The 24,030-nt window shown below is 46.4% G+C and overlaps 1 protein-coding gene across 8 annotated transcripts in view; it reads right to left on the minus strand.

Annotated features, from left to right (window-relative positions):
• Positions 1-24,030, minus strand: part of CACNA2D1 (calcium voltage-gated channel auxiliary subunit alpha2delta 1) — a 1,735,709-nt gene that overhangs the window by 219,414 nt on the left and 1,492,265 nt on the right. The window lies entirely within an intron of this gene.

The raw sequence follows: 24,030 nt of genomic DNA on the forward strand, positions 1-24,030 counted from the left end.
GGCATACACACGATGACACGTTGAATGTTGTATTTGGGAGGATACCTATTTATCTGTTTATTTGACTTCTTCGATAATAAATCTCGCCTACAGCAAGGAAGTGAAATGCAGGGGACAAACATAAAAATATGCAAGTCAATTAATAATATAAGACATGTGGAACATTAAGCAAGTTCATATCTCAGGCATTAGGTATGTCATTCATAATAATAGATGTATAAGGCACCTGGCAAATGAGTAAAGAAAATTTCCCATTACGTCCTCATCTCTCTTCCTCAAACTGCGGCTGTATTTGAAAGTAGGCGACACCCCTGACAGGCATACCAACAAAGCAAACTTTTTTTCCTTGGTGGGCTCCATAGAAAATAACATTATAAACAATGGCTCTTGTTTCAGTTTCTATCTATACATCCCAGACATTCTTTAAGAGTTTCCTCACTACAGGTCAGGTCGCAGAGAGGCTTTTGTTTGTGTTGAGTCCTGAGCTGCAGATGTATCTCCCTCCTCTTAGAACCTGGGGGCATATGTATCAAACGATTTTTTAATCGCAAACGCTGCGATTCGCAAAAATCGCTAATCGGGATGTATGAGCCAATATCTCATCGCAAAATTAGGGAATTGCTAAGCGATTTCTTAATTTTGCGTAAGCATTTAAGAAATCGCAAAATGCGATTTCTTAAATGATATGTAACACGCACCCAAGTTGTGCGAATTATCCATAAGAATTCGCAAATTACCACCAACTTCTAGTTGGTGGTAATTTGCGATTTCCTTTCAAAATTCACTTTTTTGAATTTTACAAAGTGCCACGTGGCGCACATACATGCCCTTAGGGCATGTATGTGCACCATATGCGCACACATGCTCATTTCAGGGGTGCATCAGGGTGTCACCATGACACCCTTGCACCTTTGAAATTATTCTCAAATTGCGATTAGCAAATTGCGAATCGCAATTTGAGAATTACTTCACATTCATTCCTATGGGTCTCCTGGCCCATAGGAATGAATGGGAAGGTATTCCTTAATTGCGATTTCGCAATTTGCTAATCGCAATTAAGGAATTTTAAGAAATCGCAAAAGTTTTGCGATTGTTTAAATACATCCTGTTTTGCAATTCTCAATAGCGATTCTTTAAAAATCGCTATTTGAGAATCGCAAATGGAGATGTTGATACATATGTCCCCTGGTGACTTATCAGGTGAGGTAGGATAACACGATTCACAGCTCATAAACTAACCCTCTGGATTTGCTGGGCTTGGTTTGTGAAGCAGTATTTAACCCTGGCACTGTCAGTAAGTCAGTGAATACTTTATTCGAATCAATCGAGCCATTAATGTTGCATCAGAAATAAATACAGTACAATACACAATAATAATGATGAAACTTCATATTTGAAATCACAACAAAAAAAACATAAAAAAGGGAACAGTTGGTAAAATTATAAAATGCAATACCTGTTGCGTGTCTTTAAAGCACTTAAAATATAATTCAACACAGCATAAATAACTTCTGGGCTTCCCAGGTCGTACAGATAAGCCAGGTCCAGCTCATGAGATCTAGTATCTAATGCCTGTAACACTGGTCAGAGAAACTGCCTTCTCTGTGAGCTATAAAGAGTGCAAAATAAAATAAAGTGCTTAGTGCATTTGTGCATTGGCGTACAAAACCATCACAGGGTAAGGAGGGAGTGATGAAAACCAGGCGCCTTGCACTGGGAAAGCTGCCGAAAAAGTATGGTTTGGAGGCAAAACTATCTATAAATAGAGCGTGGGCTGTGCAAAAGATTGTCAGCGGTACTCTCCTGACTCAACCCCTCTATTCGCCATACGGGTCTGTTTGGTGAATTTGTAAGAAAGATCTTTGACTATACCGGGCGAGACACCACTGAGGCTGCCTGGATTGAAAAAATATTGTCGAAAACCCAGTTTAGCAAAACTGAGTTTAACAAACTTGAACCACGGGATATCCCAAAAAATGTCCAGAGACAGTCAGTTAGTACTGTTCTACAAAAATGGGCCTTGGATGTTTTCCAAGTTTTGAGCCAGAGTAACAGGGACTGTAGTTTAATATGATCTTCCAAATTGCCTAACCCAACTTTCATGGCAAAGATGCAGAAGAAGATTGTGACACAGCCAGTAGCCTTCTTCAAAATAGTTTGAAAAAACTTGATATTGGTAGAACTCCAAACACCAGTGCCAAAGAAGGCAATCAATAAGCACTTACTTTTAAAAACACAGCAATTTTTTTGGGGCAAAAGATTTTTGAGAAATGCTCCACCCATTCTTTAGCGGGTATTATTGTCTCTACTTTTGGCTTTTCTTCTCCCAACAAGTTGGGCGAATTAACAACCCTGCCAAAAGGCTTGCTGCCATTAGGTCTTCCCAGGCCTTCTCCCTTATTTCGGCCTTCCTTGTAGCAATTGCTTCTTTGTGTGCTTTTTGGCCGGAAGGTAACCCTGCCTGATCTTGCGGGCGTTTCTCCATGGAATGTTTTAGGGATTTTGGGGCTTTGAAACAGGTGCTATTACACCATCCAGGACTGTTACTTATTTTAATGCCACTTTTAGTTAATCATGCAGGGATATAGCTATTTTCAGAGGAGTGGGCCTGTATAACCTCTGCTGGGTTTACACCATCCTGCAAAGCCATGGGATTGGTTATTTGCAAAAAGATCTTCAAAGAAGACATCCTTATCTATTTTCTCCCACTTTACATTTACGCCCTTATTTTGACTGAATTCTACTCCATCCTGGGTATTGCTGCTCAGGTCCATTTTAAATACCATAGTTAGAGGATTGTGGTCTCTTACACAGCTGGTCAAAACTTTACAACATTTTAAAGCCAGCACAGTGCCTTAGAAATTAGCATGCGATAAGTGATGGAACTTGTGCCCTGTCCCACAAACGTTGAGGTCTGCCTAAGATCTATATTACCAAAATCATGAGAAAAAATCGAGTTATTATCACCGTGTTTAGTGAGTCATCCTCAAATACAGTATGTCACACGATGCCATAACTTCAGGATTGCATAATTAGATATTAAAAACACCCATCCAGGTAATTAATAGTTCTTTCTAATGATCATTAAACCTGTTGTGTAAGGATTCCTCTAACACATCCAGCACCTCAGTCACAGCTGTATCAAATGCGTTATAATAAAATCTTACCAATAACAAATCAAATAGTTTATACAAGGTAATTAAAAGTATATGATAGTACAGTGTAATAGATACTGCTGGTGCTCGAGCATCCACCATTGTCACTGATATAAAGGTAGCCAAGCCACCTTTAGAACGGCCTGACTTTGAGTGAATGGCTGGGACGTGATAGGTGACATAACCGTCTATGATCTAAAAGCCAGTACTCTTGCCATCAAATCCTGTTCAACTAGCCTTGACCAGTTGGGATTCATTAGCTTAGGGCAAAGTCCGACCATGACCCATGAAATTATACTCCAGGTCTTTTCCTTAATGGTTATGGAATTGGTCAGCCATTGGGTGAACACAAGGCGAATTACCATAATTTCCTCTCTTTGTCGGTCAGTAGGGGTTGGATTTCCATGATTGATATTTGCACATGGGCCAGTCGAACATTCAAACATCCTGGCTTTATTTTGCTATCCAGGGAAGTCATTCTGTCATCACGTTTTTCTTGGGCACATTGGATGAAATCAAGTTTCCCTTCTAGGGCGCTTAATTTCAATGTGACGGAGGAGCTAAATTGAGATATATTCATAAAGTGATTATCCAACTGGTCCAATCTGGCAGAACAATTAGGAACAAACTTTTTAATGTCAATATTGACCATAGCAACCCTTTTAGTAGGTCTTTCCCCCAAACTTCTCTTGCCCATTGGTCCCTGCTTTCCCATTTATACTAAGGGAGAATTTAAGTTGGAGGGGTTAATAGGTACAGTTCTTGCCACCTCTTACCTGCGTCTCTTGAGGGGAGGACTGTCGGAGTAAGATATCGCTTCAAACCTCTTCAGAGCTTGTGGGTCTTGAATGACACATGGATTGGACAGGCCGGGTACAGTGGAGGTTTCCTTGAAAATGGATCATACATGTTCGGGTTTGGGTAATCTGGGAGGATCTGACTTAAATGCTCTTTCAACAAAGGTTCAGTGAGATCTACAGTAATAGTCTTTGTGTCTGCTTGATTACTTTCAGAGAGACTGGATCTCTTTAGAGTAGAGTCCATACTGGCTTCCACTCGGTCAATCTCTGTTTCAATTGCTACCATGACAGATGACAAATAGCTTGTAATAGAGTTAGAGCCAGCTGCCTGCTTGTTCATACAAGCTGATAAGTGGCTTCCCCTATGTTTCCCATTACTTGCACTGGGTACCTGTTAGATGCTTGTCAGAGTTAACGTGGATATTCTCCTCTGAAAACAACGTCATTACGCTGGTGTCTTGGAATGCTCAAACCAAAAGATGGGGCACAACCCAGCCTCCTCTGGGCTCTAACACGTGCAGATGGGCCCCCTCTTAGCTACAGAACTCCCTGCCCCGCCCGGCCTCATTGATGTCTGGGGGCATAGTCCCACCCCAGATCAACACCAAGATAGTCACAGTTCACAGTGCGGGCAGGGACTGCTTCAGAAACAACCCATGCTGCGGGAATCGGTTAGCCCTCTTAATCGCCCTGCCTGGCCTCACTGATATCTGGGGTATGGAGTCCCCCCGAAACTACGATAGTCAAAGTTCACATTACAGGCAGGGAAGCACCTCAAAAACAATCCTCTGACACTGTTTGATCCTGCTGAGACAGTGCCATCCAAGCATTGTGCATCTCTGAGGTTTCAACTTTCGGGGGACTCGTACTGTAATGGAAAGTTTGTTCTACTGCTATCATGGATCTACCTTCCTCTCACCAGCATTCTAGGCAGCAGCCATCCTGCATTGTACTTCCCATCCCTGGCAATATCTGGCTTTTGCTATGCAGAGTGCAATCTTGGGGCAGTAGGAACTAACAGCAAATGCAGATGGCTGTCGTCTTTCAATGTCTTCATATGGCATAACAAATACTTAAGATTGCAGTTTTATTGTCTTTATTGCTGATGATCTTTATTGCTAAATTGTTCGAAAGTGGCGCAAACGTAAATGAAAGGAGTAACATGCTAAGACTCCTGCTCAGGACAACCCTGGGGATACAGGGGCTCTGGAAAATCATGTTAGGTATAAAGGCTAGCTTACTGAAGTAAAACATGGCATAAGATGACCATTTAGGAGGTTTGGCTGCATTTTAACCTCTCTCGTGGTCCTCTCTTGATTGTAAAGATTACTCATAGGAACCTCAAGTCCTTGACTCCAAGGGCAGATTGTTAGACATGTTTTGTGATGATGCTGTATTATACCAGACAGGGTATACCTCACTGGGACAGAGCATCTAATTCATAGTAATAGCAATGTTCCCATCTCCCAATTCCAATGCCCTGCATCTCAAAGGTTCCCTGTGGTGAAGATCAAATGCAATTCTTCAAGAAAGAATGAAAAGCAAGATAACATATTTTTCTTCATTTGTCTCTAAAATATTTTCTGTGGAAGATCATAATTTGCTACAATATGTTATATATGATCACTTGTTGTGGCAACATAGCTGGGTAGCTAATAGCGCTGTTGCATGATACAACAGAAAACAAACTGTGATAGGAAAGCAGTTGGGGCTCCCTTCAACATCCATGCAAGTTCAACCTATTCCAACTATGCCCCCCACAATCTCTGGTAGGTTAGTTCTCATCTATGGCCCTTTGAGTTTAGTGGCACATGATTACCTAAGTAGCTCAATGGGTGTATTCCAGTTCACCGTCTCATTTATATGCGGGATTGGTGCAGAATTTCCAATGGTGGAGTCAGCAACCCATGACCTGGAGATTGGTCTACCACAGGGTTACACGGTCATAGTGAGAAGCAACATGCCCTATTTAGGTCAGGGTGACAGTCACAAGGTTTCCCTGCCAGGGACCACCATTTGAAGCATAGTGTTCATAAGAAGGAAAATCCATCAAAGGCTCCAACATGCTAGAACAAATATCTCCCTAAACAGCAGGGCCATTATTTTTTCAAAAACAACCATTTCCTTTTAAAGTTTTTTCAGCAAATGCTTATTTCTTCATAGCAATTCCTCAGTGGTGGTTGGTCTGAAGGCTTGGCGATTTCTGGCAGGCAGGAATCTCTGAATAGAGCAGTCAGTCCTCCTCCAGGGAAATTAATTCCAGAGTCTCCATTGATCTGGAGGTGTGGTGGGGCACTTGCTAGGATCTAAATGACCCCATACATCTTTTGCAATTTTACCTATGTGTTAGGAAATGCCTCTTTTTCCATTAATACCCCCACATTTTGGATTGATGCTGCTGCTTGTTTGACTCTCAAACTACACTGAGTCCTGACAATCAGGTCTCAGTGACAGTGCTCTGACCTTTAAAGAGGTAAAAGGTTAATTTGCTCATCCACTACTGACATAAGTTAACTTACTTAGTAGTATGTGGTATGAAGTTACCCAGGGCCTGTGAGTTAAAGTGTCTTGTTTGGGCTGCAACACTTATTGTGCCACAACAAGTGTGGCAAAGTATGCCTAGCTTGTCATTGACAGCTGGCAGAGAAGTTTTTAAACTGCTAACTCAAATTTTGCAATTTAAACCAATGCTACAGCCAAGAACTACCTTTTTAATATTTCTGTTACCCCTAAGTCAGGCATACTGAGCCCAAAAGGCTGGGTGCATTATATTAAAAAGATGGAAATGCGTTTTTATCAACTTTACCTGTCCTGAAAAGTTGAAACCCTGCATTGTTGCTTTTACTGCGCAGCTGCTAATACCCCCATTGTCTAGTATGGAATCACATTCTGATAAATCAGCAGTGCTAACTTGGAAGGTATTTTACCTATATATATGGCAGTCATCGGCACCCCGCATACCTACCTGCTCCCTGCTGACGAGAGGCAATTACCTCGAAACACGTGTCCAGGGATGGCATTATATTTCTATATACTCGTGGCGTAGGCGTACTCACCGTAGCCACTACACTATCCAGAATCCTTTGGGGTTATTTGCAGCATGACGAGCAGTGTCGCGACCCATTTACGTAAATAACTGCTGAATAGGACTACTAAATCTGGTACTTCAAATTATCAAACAAATCATTACATTAAATCTACCTTGTTGCCAAAGTCGAATTTAATGCAGATTTTGTACAAATGGCAACTTTAGAAAGTTGCCACCTTGTCTCCCAAAGCTTTCAGGAGCCATTTACAGTGGCACACAAGTGCTGTCCTTAAACCAGCCTTCTGTCATCCTGAAAAGAGAGGTGTGAATGTCTCTCAGAAAAAGGAACAAAGGATCTGCTGGGTTTAGAGGTGTGTCCTCCACCTGGAAGGATGGTCAGTTTTGGTGTGAGACTGAAAGCCGAGCTTCAGTGGTAGTCAAACAAAAGAGGAGTTGATCTTTTGTTTTATCAGACAGGATCACATCTTGGACACAGAGATTAGATGTTGTCAAACTGTTTTTTCTGTGTGCGCGCAGTCCCTAGGTAGCCACACCTCTGTGTTGGGCTAGGGAGCTCCACACATCAACACAAGGGCTGTGCTTGTTGGGAGTTCGCAGAATTGTGCATTCTGGGATAGCTAGATGCCACACTTTGCAGGTAGTCATCATCAGGCAGAAGGGGATGTGGCTACGCAGTGGCTAGTCAGTTGTCACACCCCCCTAGGCTTGTAGTGCTGCTGTGAGGCTGTCTTCTCATAGGGTTGCATTGAGGGTTCCTTAAATTAGCTACAGTGGTAATTCCTGACATGAGAGGGGTAGCGTTACCATGTTCAGTATGTTTGGAAAAGCCTGCTTAGTGGTGATAGCAGATTTATTATTAGTATTTTAGAAATGCCACTTTTAGAAGTGGGCATTTCTGTGTGCTTATGAGTCTTTGTGCCCTGCTTGGATGTGTATTGACCGTCTGGTTTTGATTGACAGAAGAGTGGGGATGTGTGTTCACTCTAGACAGTCACAAGGGGGGGTTGGGGTGTGTTCTGCCTTTCCTGAGTGACTCAGCTGAATTTAATGTAGCAGGAGGAGTTTCCCTTGAACCTGAAGAGACCTGGTCTTCATTTGGAGTGGTGGGAGGAGTTGCACCTACACCTGAATAGGGCTGTGTCTGCCTTCTACCATGCTGTCTCTGCCCCCCTGTGGTGCGTCTGTGGCAAGGACTAACAATGGGAATGGGAGGTGTGGTGCACTTCTACAATGTGTCTGAAGTGCCCCCAGAACAAAGCCTTTGGTACAGGGGCTGTGATCCCATGAAAATGAGAAGACACTGCGTGCACTGAACCTGGCCAGACGACTGCCAGAAGGAACCGCCATTGGACTGGACTACTGGAAGTGCTGACCTGCTGCCTGTTGGGCTATGGGAAGGACTACCACCTTGCCTAGAGAACCCTTGTGCTGGCCTACCTATGGGCTCCTCGCTGGTGTGCCCCAGTGATTTCCCTGGAGGGCTGCTTAGGCCCCTCGTCCAGGCCAATAAAGCACCAGTAGAGCGCTGGTGTGTGTTTCATGTTTTCTTTATTTGTCTCAATGGGGAGACAGGCTGAGCGCTGCACTTTTTCCCTTTTACGGGTGCCACAGAGAAGCGCTTCATCTTTGGAGTAACTGAAAACTTTTCTGTGCTTTATGATGGGGGAAGATTCTCTAGTGCAGTTACTGGGCTGTAAGCCTTGTTTGGGGCCTCTTTTGTGCTGTACTGCCTTGCGATTCGAAGTGAAGGGAGGGGAGAGCTTGCAGCCAAGGAAACGCTCTCCTCCCTCCCCGGCAGCCATATGTGGAAGGTCCCAGTGGGGGACTGCCGGCAGGTGCTACACAAAGCGCCTCCCAACTCTTTGCCAGCCTGGTCATGCCTGCCACTGTGGGGGAAACCGGGACTGGCATGGTGGCAAGGGGAGCTTGGGCAGACCGTGCACAAAAGCAGAGTAGAGTTGCTGGCAACCTACTGGGAGGCGAGCAGACGAAGAGGCCGTGCCCGGCCCTCGCAACCGGGACGAGAGTAGGAGGGAGCCGATGCGATGGAGACCTCACTCTGTGTCCAGCTGCTGGCAAAGGAAGTTGCGAGGATCGCGCTGAATGAAGGTGTGGCCATTCTCCAGAGGAGACGAGTCACCTGCATTGCCAGGCAACCAACATAGACACCAAGGGCTGAGGACATGTTGGATTCAATAGCCGTCCGAGCCGCTAAGGACCGAAGTGGCCGTGCATGGCTGAGTGAAGCCGCACTGCCCGGAAGGGAAGTGAGTGCCTGCGGGACCAGCGTGTCCCTGTCTTGAGCCTCGCTGCCACGGGGAGGCAGCTGGAGACCAGTCGAGGTCTCAGGTGTGCTCCCTGTAGGAAGTGGGCCAAGGCAGCTGCACCGCAGGTCCACGGGCAGCAGCTGCCTGCTTCTTGAAAAACAGGTGACCTGGAGAGGTCTCCCTACTCCTGTGTGGAGGACATTGTGCTTGTGTGTCGTCCAGCCGTATTTTTGAATGAGGTACGGGCCGGTGGCCCAAACACACATATCTGCGCTAGCGCACCAAGACAGTGTGCTCAGGGGCTCAGTGCTAACCTCAAGTTGGGGACCTTTGCAGGACCTTCGTATTATGTGCAGGGGAAATACCTTTATGACATTGAGCATTCCCACCTGTTCAGTTGTGGGTGTCCGCACCACATTACCAAGTATTCTTGCGTAGGTGACACAACTATGGTGATACAATGGATCTTACCTGCAGTGGCAAAATAACCTGTGTCAGTTTCAGGAACTGCACATAATGTACATTAATGTTGTGGTTATGATTCTTTATTTCACCACATAAGTTGCTACAATTGCCTGGTGGCACAGTTGATTCTGATGCCTGTATTGTTATGACAGTTGCCCTATGGCAAAGTGATTTATGATCGTGGGATGTCATGACAAGTACCACGTGGCACAGTGATTGTGGTCTAATTTGTTTTATGAACAATACAAACGATATTTTTATACAACCTTGTGCGGAGTCTCTTTTTGTGGTGTGCCTAGTGTATCACTGTTGTGGTGGTGAGTTGCGCAAATGCTTTACACATTGCCTCTGGGATAAGCCTGACTGCTCTGCCAAGCTACCAAGGGGGTGAGCACGGATTATCTTGGGTGTGTAATTCCCTTAACCTGACTAGAGTGGTGGGTTCTGCCTGGGTAAGGTGTATATCCTAGCCAGAAACCCAATTTCTAACAAGTTGGTTTTTAATTGCGTGCTTGAAAATGGGACTTTTAAAAAGTGAGCATTTTCTTGCTTTACCGTTCTATGCCTCTGCCTTCCTGTGGAATCATCTGGTTTAGACAGTTGGGCTGTTAGTGCATTCACTTTAGACAGTCACACAAAGAGAGCTGAGGTGTGCCCTGCATATCCTGATGGCCCATCACCAGTCTGATGGGTCTTCCTGAGCTAGAGTGGTGGGAGAAGTTGACACTGTCACCTGAATAGAGCTGTGCCTGTCCTCGCACAAAGCTATCTACACCACCCTGTAGTGGGTTTGGAGCCAGGTCAGGGAAAGGCAGGGTCTTGTCTACTACAAAGACTTTTGTTTAAAGTTTGACTACTTCAAAGGCATAAACTGGTCTAAGTAGTGGAGCTGTGAAACCATTAACTTCAGAACATTTCTGGACTAAGAGGAGTTTCTGCCAAGAAGAAGAGATGGAGAAGCTGTAGGCGGGGAACTGCCACTCTACTTCTTGTAGTGCTGTGCTATCCTACTACTTGCTGCTTCTGTCTTGGAGAAGGAAAGGACTGGACTGTGTTTTAATCATCCTGCTTTTCAAGGTTCTCCAAGTGCTTGTGTATGCTTGCCTACTGTTAAGACATCTCAGGGCCATCAGAAGGCTTCAACTGCAGCCTCTGAACTCCTCTGCTGGGATTTCTGACCTGCTAAGAGGTGCCAATCCAAGTTCTGGGCCCCTAGAGGTGGCTTCTACAGCAAGAAAAGAAGAAACTCCACACACTGATCTTCAGCACCTGTTTTACCAATTCAAGCTTGCCGTGCGGTTAAAAAACGAATGCATTGCCGCGGTGTGGCAGAAGAATTAACACAGTGCCTGTTGTGCGGCACCAAGATTGCCGCAGCCTGGGACCCGAGCACCATGTCTCCGACATCCGAGACACCATCTCTGACTCCGACACAGGCCCTCCTGTGTGGCTGAAGATTTGACGTATCACCTGCTTGCGGCTGGAAAAATCGACACATGCCTTTTTCACCACCGCCACATTGACCCCAGTGCATCTGAATTTTTCATGTATCACACCTGTATGCCACGTTCTTCATTGACGTGGCCCAGCAATAAAGAACTGAGGCCGCGTGTCCGGATATCAATACATCATCTACCCTCTCAATAATGAACCAAAACAACACCTCCCCTGACAGTATGGAACTGAGGCATCACCACCCCTGACAGCAGGGAACCAACGCACCCCCCCGTCCCCTGGCTGCAGTAAGGAATGTGTTTTATGGTGCCTCGTCTCCTCAGTGCTAGTTTTCATCTTTGAATTTTGATGCATCCAATGTACTTTGTTCTAAAAGTAACACATCCATAGTTTTCTACGGCTGAACTATTTTAAACCTGTTAAAAACTGATATCTTTGTTTATCTAAGTTGTATTTTTGTCATTTTGGTCTTGTTTGACTTCGATGAAAATTGGTCAGTTTTCAAAACTGGGTGTGGTGCCCGTTTGTAGTGTTTTCACTGTGTTACTGTGTGTTTGTGTACAAAATGCTTTACACATTGCCTCTGAGATAGGCCTTACTGCTCATACCAAGCTACCCGGGGGTGAGCAGGGGTTATCTTAGGTGTGTAAATAACTCCCTTACCTACTTGGACAGGGTGAAAGCCACTGCCAGCTAGAGACCCACCATTTCTAACAGTATGTGTTAGAAATAGTAAGTAATTAACTGAATGCTCATTCTGCGGAAGTCAGGCTTATGCAACATTTTGTTGCAGGTCTGCTACAACAGCACATGTTTTGCATTTCTGATAATATATTAAAGATAAATTGGTGTATGGTTCAGATTTTTGTTCGTGTAAATAACTTCAAGGAGAAAACAACCAATTAAATTGTTTCAATAATCATAAAAACAACTAAGATATCAGCAACACTATCACAGTGTTACAGCAACAGTTGTACAGCATCTGATTTCATCAGACTAGTCCTATGTTTAATAACTATATACAATGAAGGCAATTTATTAAATAGTTAATGGATTCTTTCAAAATAAATATTTTTATCTCTGCCACTGGCTGTGGTATGGTTCAGTATGCCAACCATTGTGTGACTCAATCAAAAATGGTTGTAAATGTTATTAATGCATAATCGAAACTGAAATGAGAGCTCCTGAAGGATGTTTACATGTTATATTAATATATGGATGACGTAGCATCTAGGATTTTAATGAGATGGAGTAGTGCTTAATTTGTGAAAGCGTAAGTACCAGGACCGAAAGCTTTGCCCAGATTCACCACTAGACACTCCCTGCCTCTCCATTTCACTGTTTAAGGATCTTTTTTTTCTTGCTTTCTTTTTTGTCACTATTTTCTGTCTTTGTCCTTCTCTCCCTCATTTGCAGTTTTCTCTGTCTTTCTCTGGGTCAATGAAAAATAAGTGTTGGTCCCCAAGAAAGAATTCCCGTTGGCCCACCTTCAACCACCTGTTTAAATTAAGCACAGAGCTAGAGTCCCACTATAAGACCTGTGGGATAAACTGGAGACCAAGCAGATCATACGTTTGCTACAAACTGGAAGTTCCAAGGGTTCCATGTATTTTCATGTCATGTAAATACTTAATTGGCAATACGAAAGGAGACAGTCAGTGATGTAGGCAGGCTGCCAGCTTATTGCAAGCATGGGAAAAGGTCCTCCTTTCCACCTGTCAGTTAGTCAAAGACATCCAGCCACTCCATGGGTGGAGTAGCCCCTCAGATCCGAGACCCCGTGAGCAGGGCGCATCTGTGGATAGTGCAGGAGAGGCACCCGTGCCCAGCGTCCTGTGGGACCCTATGCACCCCAATAATGAATGTATTTAGGTGCCCACCCAGGGCATGGGGCCATTTTGATTGCTTGAATAGGCATTCTTGCTACGCCACATGTGACACCACGGACAGCTCCTCGCCTGGCGACAATGCAAAGCAGATGCTTGAACCCTCTACACCAGGGGTCTTCAAACTGTGGGGCGCGACCCCCAGGGGGGGCGTGGAGCGATGCAAAGGGGGTCGCGCATTCCCAAGCACACTTCTGCCGAGGCCCAAGGGATTCAGCCCCCCTCTTCCTCCATCCTGTGTCTCAGCCCGGGCTGCTGCAGTGCAACTCGAGCTGCTGGAGGCCCAGCTGGGCAGTGTCTGTAGTCTTATCTCCGGCACGCCCGTCCGAGTTTTTCACAGGTCTTTAAGACCATTTTCATATTTTCATGCCTTTGTGAACCGGTTACAAAGGCTTAGAGTCCCCCCCCTTCCAGTACCCCCTGGGTCCTCACTCAGCCTATTCCTTACATTTGTATTTTAGATTTACTGCTGTAGTGTAAGAATGCATTTAATAAAAAGGAATATAAAGTAGGGTTGCCAAAAGAAAAATGCGAGCCATGTGTTATTTAAAGAGCCTACAAAGACCTTCTCTTGACACCAAATAAACTTCTAAATAAAAAAGTATGTATTCATTCGTTATGTAACTTTTCTGTCTTTGTTCTCTTTAATTATCAGTCATGGATCATTGCCGCAGCCCTAGAACACAATTAAAAGTGCTTTCTATTTATATTTGCTGTTCAAAGTATGCACAGATACGTGCTTAAAATACTGTTTTAGGTGATTGCTTATTTTTGTACCAACTGGGCCATCAACATAATCTGCTGGCTACCCTAACCATAGGACTGGAAGTTTTTTGCAGGATCAGCACATTATTTATTTCCTCCACCCTCGATCCCAGATTGATGCCATAATAGTAATAGTTGAACTTAGATCTTAAACCCTACGCTGCCTCCAATAACATGCTGAGTTACTTCAAGTGCCTGGGAATAAACCCTGCATTCAGACAACTCACTCATGATTCTCTCCCTTCTCTTTCATGCTTACCCTGCACTCACAGCATTCATAATGCACTCACACTGATTACCATGCACTCACACCATTCACCTGCTCACCCTGCACTCACAGTGATCACTTTGCACTCACAATGCACTTGCGCTGTTCACCCTATACCTCACCCTGCAGTCACACAAGCACACTACTCACCCTGTACTCATGTGACACTTCACTCACCTGTCCCCCTCACTGCTCAATATGCAACTCACTCAAACAAGCCCATCAGTAATCATACATTCATTCGTCCCATTCTGAACTTGCATCCACACTCAAATTCGTACCTCCACCTCACTCACCCTGCAGTCACTCCTCTCACCCTACTCTCACACTGTTGCATCTCTCACCGTGCATTCACATGGGCACTCTTGTCATCCACACAGTGCAGAGGGTTAATGTGCCTGCTACAAAGCATATGTACCATGCCCATCACAGAAATGAGTGTGATTAAGGTATAAGTAGCGCTATAAAAAATGAAATGTTTGTCAGAAAGCTGCTATAGAGAGATGAAGTGCATTGTTGGTGAGTGGTAGTGAGGGAATTCATGGAGAAGAAGGAAACGGGGGTCGGGCACCAAAAAAGACTGTTGCACAGTGTGTAACCAATGTTAGGGCCAGCCGTGGCTAGGAGTGTTAGCCCCCACCCCCCGAAGTTCTGGTCTAGTGGCTCCCCTGCTTCTCCCTATTATTATTATTTACATTTGTAGTGCGATACTGTTACCAAAAGATGTCGTGCGGCTAATAACCATCTGCTGCCGGAAGGACAATGAGAAACACACAGAAGGAGAAGGAGAACCAGCCAAATGGGGAGACCTACAGAGCATAGAGCCAGGTTTTTACATCTTCCTAAAGGATAATAGATTCATGGTGGAGCGAAGCAAAGGAGGGTGCAAGTTCCATAACTGCCAGGCCTGCACCAAAACAGTGTGAGAGACCACTCATGCCTTCTTGAATACAAAAAACAGATTGGCACAGGCCGAGAGGAGCATACGGGCCCGACCCGTATGCTTGGTGAGGAGCGATGAGAGAGGACAGCAAGGGAGTGAGAGAGTTAGATTGAAGAGGTCAGGGATGAGGAGAAATGTGAAGTGCCGAAGAGAAGTGTGGACACGCAAAAAGTGAGTGTGAGCCAAAGGTGAGTGCTTCTGTTAGAACAAAGGGTAGATGTGAAAGATGAATGGGGGGACTGGGGAGGTGTAAGATACAAATAGACAAAAATTTGAATGGAGAGACGAGGTGAAATAGAAGTGCTGAGGGGCACGGGAGGTGACGGGGCCAGAGAGGCCATGAGATAAATGCGAGAGACTGTTCGAGATGAGGGCAGTGAAAAGACAGAATGGCAAGAGGCGATTAAAGGTGAAGTGAGAGGTTGAATGGGGAGAGTTCAAAAGTTGTAAAAAGGGGTGAAAGAAAATGGCCTACAAAGTGAGAGAGGGATTCGGGTTTTGGAGAGGAGAGGAGAGAGGGATGGAAGGGAGGGAGGGAGTGAGTGAGAGGAAAGCCGCATGGATAAACTGCCTAACTCTGTACAAAACCGCCAGGGTTTTAAGGGACCCCTGCTTCTTCCGGCCTGGGCCAGGTGAGCTTCTAATGTGGCAGCACGTATTCCTGCGGAGTGGAAGCCCCTTCACAAAGGTTGACTAGAAATCTTTCTGATGTTAATTGCTGTATTTTGGTTATAAACAGGTACTGATGGGGTGGAATCTTTCCTCTGTGTTACTGTGTGCAAAAAATTAATTTCATAATAATGAAGCAATGCTATCCCAAAATACGCTGCATCACATAACATCATTTACATTTTCTTCCCACACAATTTAGTCAAGCCTGTCACGTAATTTGGTCTTCACCTGCCTCATAATTGCAGTAGCCCTGCCTACAGGTTTAGACATTTTTGTCAGGAGGGGGTCCTTACACCTCAAAATGTGGACAAGGGGGTCTCGGCATCCAAAAATTTGAAGACCTCTGCTCTACACTGAAACCATGGTAAACATTTCTCGGCCACTTCCCATCACCACACTCACGGTTAAAGAAGTCCCTCGCTACAGATTTGCTCTTTCAGGCGTCCCTGCTAATACGCTATCCTATTTGGCACAAAACTCAAATCCTCAGTTATTTCCACAAGCCCCAATGTTGATTTTTATAGCTGCTAAGCGGAAATTCAGGCTGTTGGTCTGATAGCGAAAGACCAGAACAAGCTGTCACGGAACTGAAAGACGCCAGTGCAAGGGTCTTCTGAAGTAATCTGCAGCGAGCGGAGGAGGAAGGCGCTCGGGGTCTGCCAGGCAGGCGTGCGTGTCGGATTTCTATTTGAGAGCATTAGGCAACCCGCTCTCGGGGATAGGAAGGCGCGGTGTGTCTGCGAGCGCGAGACAAAACGAGCCTGCGCATCTCAATGCAGCACGTTTAAATGCAGGAGTCACACGCCGAGGAGGCACGTGTCACTCTCTTTGTTCATTCTGATTACTTTTGTAGAGAGAGTTATTGAGCTAAGATGGAGTCCACATTCATTTGTCAAGGAGCCGCGCCTGGCTTCCCACACTGCAGCACAGATAGTATTATAACGTGAACAAAATTAATCAGCTCAACTTTTGGCCAATTGCTTCAACTGTTCTGTAACTTTGTTACTGTAAAACATTTCTGCCCCAGGTTTTTTTAACACTGTTTTTAATGATGAGGATTAAGTTTTACTAGCTGGACATAAAACAGACATCCCGGATTAAGCAGGGTAGAGTAAAAACATGCGTACTGTATTTCCAATTGTTAGTCCGTGTGACAGGTGCATATAAATGGATTGCAGTCCGTGCACCTTTATGATAAAAGTCACGCAGCCCTGACAGCGCATGGAAAGCTATATTTAAAGCGCTGATTTAGCAACATGATGATGATTTATATAAAGGCAAACTGTGGCGATCAGCAGTATTGTTTCAGGGCCGGCTTTAGTGTTGGTGGCGCCCAGTGCGACAATTCTTCTTGGCCCCCAGTAACCTCCGCCACTACGGACTCCTTAACAACTATCCTTTCACAGTGCCCCTCAAGCCTCCATAGCCACACTCTCTCAGATGCATTTAATTCGTTTTATAGTGCCACTCCTGTAAGGTGTCAGAACACTTTACATCACACACATTACACAGAGACAATCAATCATAAGTGTGTAATTCACCACATAGGAAATGTTACGTAAGAGAGAGGACTAGAAGGTATAGAAGTCACAGGTCATCCATACTTGTAGGCAGGATAGTTTAATGCTTGGTCAGGAGAATTAGAAACTTTGGGGCATATTATCAAGCACGGCGTTAAAATTATCGCCGCTTTAGCGGCAGAAAACTGCCGCTAAAGCAGCGATAATGGGCTTGATAATATGCCGCAGAGAATTCCAATAGAAGCCCATGTTGGCACTAGAACATGGGATTCTATGGGAATTCTCAAGGGCATATTATCAAGCCCATTATCGCCGCTTTAGCGGCAGTTTTCTGCTGCTAAAGCGGCGATAATTTTAACGCTGTTTCTTGATAATATCCCCCTTAGAATTTAAAACTTAACACCATGGTTAGGGGGGTTCTCTTCATTAATAAGAATTGATTTCTACCCATATGAACCCATTTTACAACATTAGGGTAATGAAAAACTGGGGGAAATCATAACGCTCCAGCCTATACCTAGCCGTTTTCATGCAGCTCTAATGAGAATAGTTACTTGCTCACTGTACTACATTAGGATTTTAACTCATAAAAAGCTAGCAACAATATGGTCTCTCTGACAAACCCACTGACCTATTTACATTCCATTATATGCACTTTGTGATATGCTCATTCTTTGCAGCAAGCATATTACACCTCTGCCCTACCTTAAGATGAGTAGAAACTTTCATTATACAAACCTCCCATCTCTCTCTCTCCAGGAAGTACATTAATCACTGCAGTCATTTTGGCATTTTTATTGTTGGCTGACAATTGCTGGAGGCCAGGAAAGCAGCTGCAGGGGCTTTTAAAACCATAAATATTGGTGCCCCACACAAAGTCATTACCCGGTGCAGTAGCACAGACTGCACCGCCCTAGAGCCCTGTATTGTTTGATCTTTGCAGCAGGAGGAAAATATATCAGAGTGAGACCAGTGGCGGTTGCCACTGGGTAGTTAAAGTTAGGATCGCGTTTCAGTAGGAAATTACTTTTTTGTGTTGCTAATAACTTTGGCACCATTTGGCAACTCTCCACACACTTTGTGACTAGTATATACATGGGAAGTTTCGGGGTGATGCGTTAATAAGGGGTCATGAAAAAGGAGGGACCCGGTAATGTGTTTTCTCCATTCATTTTTCCATAGGAACTTTAGATGCAGTTGCAGCTCAATCCACTGAATGGATTTGGCAAAATTTTTTATCTTGGTTTGGAAAGAGTTCTTTTTGTGTTTTGATGTAAATCCATTCAGTAGTTTTGGAACAATTAAGGTTGAAAAAAATTGTATAGATCATTGTCATTTAATTGTATTTTTTTATAGCAGCATGTCCCGGTGCCCACCCGGTCACGCCACAACTAATTCCCTTTCGAGGGATGCGGGAGGAAACCCAAGGCCCCTGCAGTCCGGCCAGCACCCTGCTCCTTTGGGAGGTGGCATGTTTTTGTTTAGAGTGGCCTACCTTGGTGCCTACTCAGAACATTCCACAAGTAGTCCAGTTTCTTTTTTTTTAAAGTGGTGTGCTCCAGTGCTCACCCAGGGCATGCCACAACTACTCCCCCACTGGATGCTGCAGGGGGAGGCCAGGGTGCTGCCAGCCTCAACATTTCCCTGCTCCTGCAGGAGCCAGCATGCTTTGAGCTTTAATTAGCTTGCCCACCCAGGGTACTTAACAACTAGGCCCATTTCTTTTTTTAAGTGGGGTGTTCCGGTCCACCTGGGGTCCCCGCCGTGCATCCCTTGTGGATGGGTGTAGGGGGGAGGCCCTGTAGCGCTGCAGCCATGCCGGCTCCCTAACTTGCATCTATCGCAGGTGCAGTGCATTGGAAGACGGAATTGCAGTGCCCAGACATAAGAGGGGTGGGTGCAGAGGACTCCCAGCAGTGCCCAGACATATGAGGGGTGGGTGCAGAGGATTCCCAGCAGTGCCCAGACATATGAGGGGTGGGTGCAGAGGCCTCCCAGCAGTGCCCAGACATATGAGGGGTGGGTGCATATCTCTCCCAGCAGTGCCCAGATATATGAGGGGTGGGTGCAGAGGCCTCCCAGCAGTGCCCAGACATATGAGGGGTGGGTGCAGAGGACTCCCAGCAGTGCCCAGACATATGAGGGGTGGGTGCAGAGGCCTCCTAGCAGTGCCCAGACATATGATGGGTGGGTGCATATCACTCCCAGCAGTGCCCAGACATATGAGGGGTGGGTGCAGAGGCCTCCCAGCAGTGCCCAGACATATGAGGGGTGGGTGCAGAGGCCTCCCAGCAGTGCCCAGACATATGAGGGGTGGGTGCATATCACTCCCAGCAGTGCCCAGACATATGAGGGGTGGGTGCAGAGGACTCCCAGCAGTGCCCAGACATATGAGGGGTTGGTGCAGAGGCCTCCCAGCAGTGCCCAGATATATGAGGGGTGGGTGCATATCACTCCCAGCAGTGCCCAGACATATGGGGGTGGGTGCAGAGGCCTCCAAGCAGTGCCCAGACATATGAGGGGTGGGTGCATATCACTCCCAGCAGTGCCCAGACATATGAGGGGTGGGTGCATATCACTCCCAGCAGTGGCCTGATATATGAGGGGTGGGTGCATCATCCTCAGATGACCACAACTCCATGGGTCCATGAACGCATCCCCAATGTGCGACTATGTTGAGAGTGCCATATCAACACATCACTGACAGCAGTGTGCCACTCCCATGAGGATGGATGTCATTCCCCCACTGCATGACACACCACATGTGGGTGCGATGACAAATGACACATGCATACCCACCCCTGGCGGGTGCAGCACAATACACACACTGAAACCATGTCACAAGACTGTATAGTTATGTGAAACCCACTAAACTAAGAGAGCCAAAGGGAACACACACTGTCACGCACATTCCAGGACTGATAGGAATGTACAGGTGCTGGCACAGCCACCAAGATGTTGTCTCCCATGGAAGGAATAGGGTGGACTTCCCACAGATACAATGCCCACAATTGTCAGTCAGGTGACCAAATACCCTGCAGAACAAGTACCATATGTGTGCTAGGCTGGGAGTTCACACATGCATAGTGCGGAAAAGGGACCATTTCCCCTTGGAGGCATGGCAACATACTCTATACACAAGTACAGTGACTACCAAGGATGGCACAGACGATGCAGCCGGACACATTGCTGAGCAGGCATGGACATAGTTAAAGGGATCCATCAGCCACCAATGGAATGTAGACACAGGTCAGCACAACAATGGTGCAACTCCCTGCAGGGAAGATGTCAGGTGCCACAGAGGAAGGAACACTCCTTGGGACAATGTCTCAAAACACAAAGAGCATACACAACCAAAGAATCATTGCAGAGACCTTGTGATGCCACGCAGATACCAGGGTCCACCCCATGAGCAGAAGACTACTACATTTCCCAGATACCCAACACATGATCAACACCCCAACTCATGGAGCATCAGCACCAACATCAATACCTGAAAAGCAATTGTGTGCAAAGTAAAAACAAAATGCTTTATTCAGCATGAAAACAAAAAGTAGAAAAGGACACTATTTACAAAGGCCATAGGCCAGTCCAGACACGAAGTCCTGGGGGGGACACATGGCCACGCGTCTCCCCTAGCTTGCCTGCACATTAGATACCTCTGGTTGATCGACTGGGGTGGGGGCATCATGTGGGGAAGGACCAGGCACCGCAGGGACAGGAGGGGGTAGGGCAGGTGTTGGGGGTGCAGGGACGGACGACTCCACCACAGGGGGTGGGGCAGCGCCAAAGGTGGAGGACAGTATTGCGCTGCACACATCCGCAAGCTCTTGCAGCGTCTCCCCTGCACCCGAAGGAACGACAGGCCCCAAGGAGGGGGTGGTCGGAGGGATGGGTTGCAGCGCTACTGTGTGAGGTGGTGGACAGGGGGGGGGGGTTCAACTCCCCTACCCGTGGAGTGCCTTGCCCATTTGCGTGCAGGTGAAACAGTGGGGCTGAGGCCCAGCACAGCCAAGTAGGTCTCCTTCTCAGACTGTGGGGCAGGGGAGCTCTTGAGGGGAGTGACATTGGAGGGACTGGGGAGTGAGGCATGCGGACTCCGACTGTGGCTGCATGTCTGCCTGTGTGCCCTAGACCCAGTGGGTGTGCCTTCTTCCCCCCGAGTGTGCGTGACAGGAGGTGTGTGCTTGCCCTTCCCTGTTGGTGTGCTGCCTGTGTCTGGTGTGGTGCCTGCCTGGGAAGGTGTGTGTGTGCTTGGGACAGGAATGGGAGTGGGAAGTGTGGATGGCGCAGGGGTAGGTGGGGGGAGCAAGCGCTGCAGGACACTCACTGCTGCCGTCAGTGACGAGTCCATGGACCTCAGCAACATCCGTTGGTCAGACATCGCTGATGACATGCCCTCCATGTAAGACACCATCTGTGTCAGCAGTCTGGTGTGGCCATGGAGGACAGTCAGGATCGATGTATGCCCAACCTGCAACTGCCGCTGAATGTCCAAAGACTCGGCAGTGAGGGCAGCAGGGGAGACAGGGGCAGGGGGTAAGGTGCCTGGCACGAAGGAGACACGTTGTTGCCCTACACGGACAGAAGGGACCGGAGCAACTGGGAGGGCGGTGATGGGAATGGAGGGGGCGGTGACAGTTGTAGTGCTGCTGCCAGCTGTTGGAGCAGCCTCCGCCCCCTCAGGGAGTTCAGCCTCGGACCCGTCTGCGTCGTAGTCGGTGGTGGTACTACCCAGGTCCTCCGCCGCACTCTCCTTGCCCTCCGTGCCACTTGATGCTGCCGACTCGCCAGGAGTGGTGGCACTGGTGCTGGATCCCTCCTCCACGTCCGTGCAGGTGTCTCCCTGGGTGTCCCCCGATGATGCTGTGGGCAAGGTGAAGAGACAGGAAATAATCAGTCACCTGTGTACATCTGACACATGAGTCCAAACTAAATAGGTCACAGTGCATATCATGAAAAGCATCATGAGGAACATCTAGAATACCCAGTACATATGTAAGCCCTGCACTCCCCAGTTGGTTCACCCAACATGCCCCCTGAAATAATGAAAATCAGGACACCACAGCAAATAACTGGATATCCAATTATACAGAGAAGCTAGTGTCTGTGAACAGTGGAGCACAGGCAGACCATGACGGCATGCCACCTCCTGGTCACTGAACGAAATAGTATTGGTGCACCCGATGCCAAATAACAGACGCCAATGCTGAAGGGGTCCCAACACTCATAGACCTGTGAGTACTGTAGAAAAGCAAGAGTAATACTATCTGATCCATTGGGAAGCACAAAACGTTACACAATTGACATATTTGGAATGTGTGAATGTCCCACCTGTGGAACAGAACACACATGTGCATGAATATCAGAAGTCACACAAGGAGGTGCACACAAAACTACATTTACACAGTCATTGTTTGAGCTGCCCGCCTAATGCCAAGAAGCCAATGTTAAGAAGAAATGTGGTATCAGGAAGTACATATACATGGCACCACAGTGGTCGGGATGACTTGACACCGGTAAGTTGGCATCAGCAACAACCAAGGACTAACCCAAATGGTAACACACTTTGGGAACATGGATATGTATAATTCCTAAACAAATTATGGACAGAAATGTGCCCATGTTCTAATTGTGCCAGCGTGTTCCACAAAAGTGTAAAAGTGGTACTTGTGCACTCCCTTGGGAGACATCTGTCATGCAGGCACATCATTGTCCTTCACAAACATCAAAGTGAAGTATATAAACTATTGGGACATGTTGACAAGTGTAGTGAGTACCAGGGCACATGACTTCTTGAATAACAACTTAAAACATACCACCTGTCCCATGGCCATCCGTACCATGATGACACAGTTGGCAACACATCTGACACACTACCTGTCATGTGGAGTGGCACACATGTCCAGACACAGGACAATGCATTAGCAAATGGCCCTGAAATTGTGTTGGAATAAGGAACACCTGCACTGAGGAGACACCCTGATGTGAACAAAGAATGTCCACACAGATGTCAGCACACACAGACCAAACCACATAGCATCTGGAGCACACACCCGTGCCAATAATGGATGAGCAGGAAACATGTTTTTTAACTTGTGACACATGCTGCAAAACACAAACATGACACCCTGCACAACATGCCTGGGTCACTGCACGTTGAGTGCCTGTCCAGACAATCATCACACACTGGTCAGACCTGGCAAGGAGACATACATAAGGTTTGGACATGTAGTCCTTGCCCGCAAAAACACCCCATACCTGAGACAATGTGATTGAGACAGTTCAAGAAGTGACACCTCTCAATCTGGGTTTACTAAAAAGTGCATCAGGAAATCCTAAATGTACTCCACATCACCTTGTGAGGCTGTCAACACATATTTGTGAAAAAAAACCTCAACAGATTGTTGTACATAGACACACAGGCACTGGCCAGTGTGAGGATGCAGAAGCAAAATGGGGTCAGCCTGTACAATGAGCACATGTAGCACACTTTAGATAAATACAAATGAGGCCAGGGAACAATGCCACAGAAGCAAAACTATGCTGAACACATTGAGAATGGGCACAGTGTTGGATGACACACATGATACCGAGGCAAGGGTGTCTTAGGGTACTGTAGTGAGCACACTGCTCCATGGTCCTGGAATTATCTGACTGTTACATGAGCTACCGTCCCGGCACTATGCATATCTCCCACTCATGCACATCATGTCTGAGGCCACAACATCGGTCATGCATGCTGCAAGTCTGTTCATTTGAAACCTCACACTCCTATGTTGAGA

The sequence above is a fragment of the Triturus cristatus genome, chromosome 4_1 (assembly GCF_964204655.1).
Source record: "Triturus cristatus chromosome 4_1, aTriCri1.1, whole genome shotgun sequence".
Lineage (NCBI taxonomy): Eukaryota > Metazoa > Chordata > Amphibia > Caudata > Salamandridae > Triturus > Triturus cristatus.